At 48.6% G+C, this 7,036-nt stretch overlaps 1 long non-coding RNA gene across 3 annotated transcripts in view; it reads right to left on the bottom strand.

The window, feature by feature from the left end:
• Window positions 1-740: 740 nt before the first annotated feature.
• Window positions 741-7,036, bottom strand: part of LOC116079694 — a 7,262-nt gene continuing 966 nt past the window's right edge. The window contains exons 2-4 of one of the 3 annotated variants that reach the window (XR_004114125.1): window positions 6,014-6,186; window positions 4,823-5,101; window positions 741-1,226 (exon numbers count right to left, since the gene is read on the bottom strand). This is a non-coding gene — a long non-coding RNA (uncharacterized LOC116079694). Of the gene's footprint in view, window positions 1,227-2,608; window positions 2,725-4,214; window positions 5,102-6,013; window positions 6,187-7,036 lie in introns of those variants that run through there. The other 2 variants (XR_004114123.1, XR_004114124.1) reach the window with 2 other exon arrangements.

The following is a 7,036-nucleotide window of genomic DNA, read 5'->3' as shown; positions in this document are numbered from 1 at the left end:
TTAATTTTCTTATGTCTATCCCTGTCATGTGGTTGCTCGCTCCACTTCTTGATCTATGGTTGACTTTATTTAATCCTGTTTACAATAAACACAAAGCTCTTTGATTAAAGGTGTGTGCTAGGGACGGGCACACAGTCTTAGGGTTCACAGTGTAACCAAATATCCTGCGACACAGCACTCCCTTCCTAATCACTAGCTTGAACATCCACCCCCAAAATGGATCGATTGGTCTGTTAGAGCTATCCACTCTAAAGTGTGTGACCAAACACGCCCAGTCCTTGGGGGCTCCCCTTATGTATTGTCCTCTCAGCTTCCAAGGCAGATCTTCACCTTGGCCTCTGTTAGGTTCCATCACCAGCATTGGGACTTGTTAGCCAACAGACCCCTACAGCTCACACTGCAGTGTCTGGATCCGTTTGCTTCATGCTGTGGTAACAACTGATCTGTGTCTTCCCTCCTCGATAAATATGGTTCTGTGATGTATCAGTTCTCTTCCCAGGAGAGTGTGGAACCACTAGGGCTGGAAACCAGGGCTTCATGCATGTTCTGCAAGTATTCTACAGCATAAACCACATCCCCAGTCCTCTCAAACATCCGAGGGAGGCTTTGAAGAGTTTGTATGTAAGCAGCTCTTTTGAAGAACCAACAGGAAAGGAACCTGGGAGAACCGAGTGGGTGAAGGAGATGGGGTTGGGGGGGGAATCATACATGATAGGAACTGCAGACATACCAAAGTGGACTCCAAGCAACCTTTTCTAATGATGATTTAAGATCACTTTCCTAGGGAGGAGGTTGGAGGACATCAAGGGAAGGGGCACAGATAGTCGATGATGGAGGGGGGAGATGTATCAGCAGCTGGGACAGAGGAACTCTGGAGACACAGAGCAGGGCTGGGTTCTGGATTCTAGGACTTCATGATATATCTAGCACTTTAAAGCATACACACATTTTCCTCTGTGATATATGCAGTTCCAGTGATTGTGAGGCCGAAGCCCTCCATAGCTCCATCGGGCTGGATGGACATGGGCCCTGGAACAAGGCTTCTCTTCTCCTGTGTCTGTCTGCTTCCCGACTCAGTTGCTCTAACTGCTGGGTGGTAGGATGGGGCTTTCCCCACATGCTCACATTTCCACCCAGTATGCAGGCTCATGCTGATGAAAGAATGAGTGGTCCATGACTTCATCCAGGCAGCATTCGGAGTCCAGGCAGAAGCTGCCAGGTTTCTTCTGAGGGTCCGGGTGAAGAGCAAGGAGGGAAAGTTGACAGATCATATCGTTGTAGGACAGATAACAGCAGAGGAGTCATCACATCAAGTATCTGGGACTTGCTACTGGCTTAATGGCTTCTTCCTTTGCCCTAAAGGAATCTACGTGAAAATCCACTTATACTGCAAGGAACAAAGTCACACACCATATAACTTGTTGGTTAGCAACAAACTATATGTTCATTGATGGTCCCTTAAGAATCTAGCCCCCAGTAATGTCACAGCTGGTTTAGTGTGTGCAGATGCACAGTAAGACAAAAGTGCCAGTAATGTGCTCACCATCATGCGTGCAGTATCCCTTCCTTATGCCATGTACAAACTCAAAGGCCCCATTGAGGTGTCCTAATGACGTGAAGCTACTTGGGATGCTTGGGCATCAGATGTGGGGATCTCCCTTGGATGTATGTAGAGTCCTTTGTTCCTGACCTGGAGGTGAGCTTGCCCTCTTGGTCTTATTGAGCTAAGGCCAGGAATCAGCCAAAGTGCTCCCTAGAGAGGGACTCTGCCTTAAACAACCCCGACTGGGAGCTGCCTAGTTCAAAGCTGCCATAGCAGAACATGAAGATCCAGGAGCTTCTGCAGCCAGATCCTAGGCTTGAGTCTCTACCTGGTTAAAGCTCGCCAGGGACCCTGGGAATTCTGGGAAACTTTTCTGGCCTTAGTTTCCTCATCTCTAACATCAAGACCATAACAGCACCTCTCCCGAGGAGTTGCTGGGAAGGGTGAATGAATGAGGTTATAAATGCTCTTGACTGGGTTCCTTGGCAACAGGAAGGACTAAATGCCAGCTGCGCAGGTAGACAATAGACATACAATAAAACTAGAAATGGCTTCTCCTATCAGAGAACGTGAACTTCAGGGACAAGCCTGGGAGGTTTATGAGTACTGGTTCTGACTTTTGAACTATCTTTCCTGGGATTCTCAGCAGAAAAACTTGCTTTAGATTTCAAAATGGAAAAAAAAAAAAAAGTCCATTGCTGCAAAGTCATTGCAAACACCTGACGGTGTGGGCGTTTCTCTCTGTAAAGTTTTAAAAGTGCCCTCTTCTCCACATTACATCTCCCCCACCTTCGTGGTGGTGGTGGTGAGGGTAACGGTTAGCATTAGTTTTCATGGAAAATGCTCTCTCCTTAAATGGAGTTTTTATATCTACCCCGCCCCCCCAATTAGCTGCTCTGTCCCCAGAGAAGCAGCCTTTGACTATTCAAAACTGGGAGAAATGAAGGGTTTTATTTGTGGAAACTGGGGCATCCGGTACCATCTACCTAGGGAAGCAGAATTCTTTTTTAAACCACCCACCAACACCTCTGCATACCAAAAAAAAAAAAAAAAATTAATAAAATCTTAGGGAATACATTAATCTTGTATATTATAGGCAATCTCCTAATGTCAGGGGCACTTTATCTTCCAGCTGTGGTTTGCTTTGAGCCGTTGAAATGACCTGGGTCTCGGTGAAGAGCCTGCGGAGGATAAACATCTCTGAGCTCATACCTCAACCGGCAGAGTGCATGAACAAAGAGCAGAAGTCAAGAGAGGCTAATAAGTTGCTTAGGATCACACAGCCAACACAAAGCCAGGGCAGGAGAAAGCTCATTTCTGTTGCTGTGCATTCCCCTTTGCCCTCTGGCCCTGCCGCTTGTTGGTGAGAAAGACCCCACCTTACCTTAGGCTCCTTGGCTCTGTGAGGATCAGAAGTTAGTAATTAATAAAGCTTTAACATGGAGGGGTCTGATTGTTGAGGCAGCATGTGTATGGTAGAGGATTGCAAAATCGATCATCAATAGGAGGAGAGGACCTCGGCCCTGTGAAGGTTCTGTGCCCCAGTGTAGGGGAATGCCAGGGCCAGAAAGTGGGAGAGGGCGGGGTGGCAGGCATGGGGAAGGGGGAGGCAACAGGGGTTTGTTTTTGTTGTTTTTGTTTGTTTCTTTGTTTTTTGGAGGGGAAACTGGGAATGGAGAAATTCACATGTAAATAAAGAAAATATCTAAAATAAAAAAAAATAAGGCTTTAACGTAATTTGTGTGTGCACGCAACTGGTATTTCTTGAGCATCAACAGTTATGTTAGGCCATATAAAATAGCCAGACTTTCAAGGCATTTTCCAGGAGTTTGGAGTAAAGTGGGTACTATAGTTTGGATCTAAGTGTCTTGCAGAGGTGTTTGGGTAAAAGTGTAGCGCTTACTACCCGGTTGGGGGGACTGTGAATCTTTAGGCGGTGGGGTTTACTGAGAATTCTGGTCCCTGAGAACCTGTCCTTCAAAGGACTAGAAAACCTAGCTGCTTGCTCTTCTCTGCACTTCAGCTCCTGTGGTGATTGGCTTGAACTGGTTTTGCTTGGCCCTATACATCTACCATGATGCATTGCTTTGCCCAAAGCAGCAGGGCCAACCGGAGACTGAGACCTCCAAACTGTGAGCTCAACCAAACCTTTGTTCTTCAAAAGCCGATGAACTCTGGTAGTTAGAGTAACAGAAAGTTGCCTAACACAGTGGGAGTGACAGGCAGAACACCCGAGAAGCAGAGGTCTGTAGACCGGGAGCTACGGGATTCCCTAACCAAGCACCTGGGGCTGTCAAATCCTCCATCTAAATAGTTCAAGAATCTATTTCCTCTGCTTGATGGAGGCTGCCACCCACTCGCTAGATCACTTGCTTTGTATCTGTCATCTTCCACGGCACAGCTAGTGGGGCCAGAAAAAGCCCTGTTTAGTGCCCCAAAGGCTCCCATCTCAGTGGTGAGGTCAGACTGAGGAGAAAGCCATACCATATACAGGGCCTGGCCATGGGGGGAGACACTCAACCAAGGTCTGTTGAATGAGTGAAGCCAGGGGTGTTTATGGCACACTGGAGAACACTGTCAGTCGGGAGTAAGGAGTACAGGATAAAGGGTTCTCTTTGGAACCTGGGGCAGGCTGTTAATAGACTTGAGCTCCTCCAACAAGAATTCCTACCTCTTTGGCCTCTGGCATCCCTTCTGAGCTGATGGACACCATCTCTACACATAAGAGGCTGTTGTGGTTTGGGTGAGAAGTGTCTCAAAGGTTCATGAGTTAAAGGCATGGTCCCTGCCTGGTGGGTTTTGGTGAGGGGATTGGCTCTCGATGGCTCTGATCAGATCAATCAATTGATCCCTTGAAGGATTCACAACATGGTGGCCTCATTGGTGGTGGTGGGAAGGGAGGAATGAGACCTGGAGGAAGTGAGTCACCAAGGATGTGGCCTCCTCCCTGGAGGCCCTTCCTCGTCCTAGATGTCATGATGTGAATAGCTTTCTTCTGCCATGATGCTCTGAGGCTCACAGCCACAGAGCCCGATGACCGTGGAAATCTGCAAACCCATGAGCCTAAACAAATCCTTCTGCCCAGGTTTTACTGGGGCATTTTGTCCCGGCGATGAGAACACAGAGAAGTGGCTGTTTCCAGAGAGGGCAGCGTCTCTCCACATGGGCCCCTCCCACCCCTCCCAGGGTAGTACAGGAACACTGGGGTTACCGTCTCCCTTTGTGTCTGGAATCCACATGACAGTCATGTAGGAACACAGAAGGAAGGCTGTATCTAACCTTCCTGCCTGCATTCAGCAGTCCCCAGAAGCAGAGGCCAGGGAGGTCATTCCCTGGGCCGGTTCAGCTGCAAATCCTTGTGTGGGCCTGGGAAGGAGGCAGAGTTCAGTGCTGTCTAATTGCTCTGCGATTCTCCCAAGTCTTTCGCTTTGGGAAAAGTCAGTTTTAAACAATGATCAAGATTCTGGAAGAACTGGGAAACATCTAGAAAAATCAGTTGCTGGGAACTTCCAGGAAGCCATGCCTGTAGGCACAGTACTTTTCCTTTCCCAAAAATGTCTAAAAGAGAGAGAGAGAGTTCTGTTCAGTCATTCGAGAGGCCAAATGCCCAGTTTTCCCCAGAAGTCCACACCCCCCAGAAGGCTGGATGTGCCCAAGGAAGGGATACCCTATCTTGGCACTTGTGCCTGCTTCTCCACGGGGTGTGCTTTGTCATGAAAGCTAAGCAAACGTGTCTTGATTGCCCTCTCAGAAGTTTGCTCGGGCCTGGTCAAGAAGGCCGGCTGTTGGTCACACCAGTCCCCTGCTTTCCAAGCTCTACAATAAGGGCCATTCATGCACGGTACTTGAGACCTTCCTCTGTGCCAGGCACCGTGCTTCAGGGTCAAGTGGAGAAATAGCTGAGACTCAGCTGTGTTCTTCAGGACCTCACGGTTAATCGAGGAAAAGGCAATCATGCTGTGTAGACACGGGACGGCAGAGTTCAGGACATTATACCAAATAACCCCAGATTGGCACCAGCAGGCCTGGGAGATGGAGAAGGTGCTCATGAGGTGAGTGAGATTCAGGGGCATAAGCTGGGGAAGGGAGGGGCCGGGGATGGTTTCAGAGGGGACGAGATGGGTAAAGGCCTGGAGGTGACATGTTTACAGGTCCACTTTCTGTTTCTACAACAAATGGGAGAGGTTTGTTTTGTTCCATGTTGAAGGGGCTTAAAGTGCATGTGACATGGCTGTGGTCTTGATGACCACTCACTGTAGTGGTGACATCATGGTGGGATTGAGTGACAGGAAGAGACTGCCCACAAACCAGGAACCGAGGGAGCTGGAGGGATCACCCTTGATGGTGCTGGGTTTGGAATCTAGGACCTTGTGCATAGCAGGCGAGTGCTCCAACACTCTGCTGCCCTTAGCTTATTTGTTCTATGATAACTTGGTCTTGTGAGGACAGTCGGGGTCCCACGAGAACTACCTTAATTCCTTCTGAGGGGAACATATCAATCCAGACCTAAGACCTCTCAGGAAGCCACACCTCTGAGAGTCTCCTTAGCCTCTTGAATCACACCATGCTGGGACCAGGTTTCCAAACACGAACCCAAAAGGGACAGAGCGCACCATACCTCAAGCACTGGGGATAGCCAGAACCTGCAGCAAATCATAGCATTGGATCAAAGTGGAGAACTATGATTGACAGGTGAGGGTATAAGCTCAAGGACAAATCAGAGAGACCAGGTGTGCTCCCAATGCCCTCAGAGGTCCTGAAGGCATTCAGTGACAATCCAGGGGCTGTTAGGGGCCAGCTTCAACCGTCAGTTCTGGCTCTCAGGCCATTAGGAAAATCACCTAAATTTCCTTACATTTTGATTAAAAGAAACATCTGATTTATGGTTGGTGCTTAATCAGCAGTGACTCAGGTCCCCTTCCCCGTCATTCCCAAGAATAGGCATCATAGCTTTACGACGAATAGCTTGTCCTTTCCGATCACTTTCAACCACACACTGTTTCGAGTCAAGTTCTCTATTGGCCATCTCATGATGGAGACGAAGCTGACTTTCTCAGCGCTTTGCTTTGTGAAGGAAATGATTTTCAGCCCACAGCGGTGAGAGAAAACGAATTTAAGTGTGATGCCTTGTTGAGGAGAGGTGAAACCATGTGTGTTAACTGGACCTGGCTCTATAGAGTGACTATGAATCCAAGCAGGGACAAGGTGGTCTAGTCAGTCTCAGACACCCATGATCTCTACTGAGGCTACTCTGCTGGGCGGAGGTCTGGAGGCCTGGAGGCCTGGGGAGATGGGCCTCTCCCCCCTTTAGGCTCAGCTTCAGGGTCAGGCTTTAGGGGACCTTTGGTGACATCACCTCCACCCTGGCTCCTTGTCCCCAGCTGACATTGTCCTTCTTTCTGGAGCTCACTTGCATCTGTGATTGTCATCTGAGCTGGTTATTGGGTTAAACATAGATGACTTAAGGGTCTCTCATTAACCCCCTCCTGCAAC

The sequence above is a fragment of the Mastomys coucha genome, unplaced genomic scaffold (assembly GCF_008632895.1).
Source record: "Mastomys coucha isolate ucsf_1 unplaced genomic scaffold, UCSF_Mcou_1 pScaffold6, whole genome shotgun sequence".
NCBI lineage: Eukaryota > Metazoa > Chordata > Mammalia > Rodentia > Muridae > Mastomys > Mastomys coucha.
This window is presented reverse-complemented; position numbering and strand designations above follow the sequence as displayed.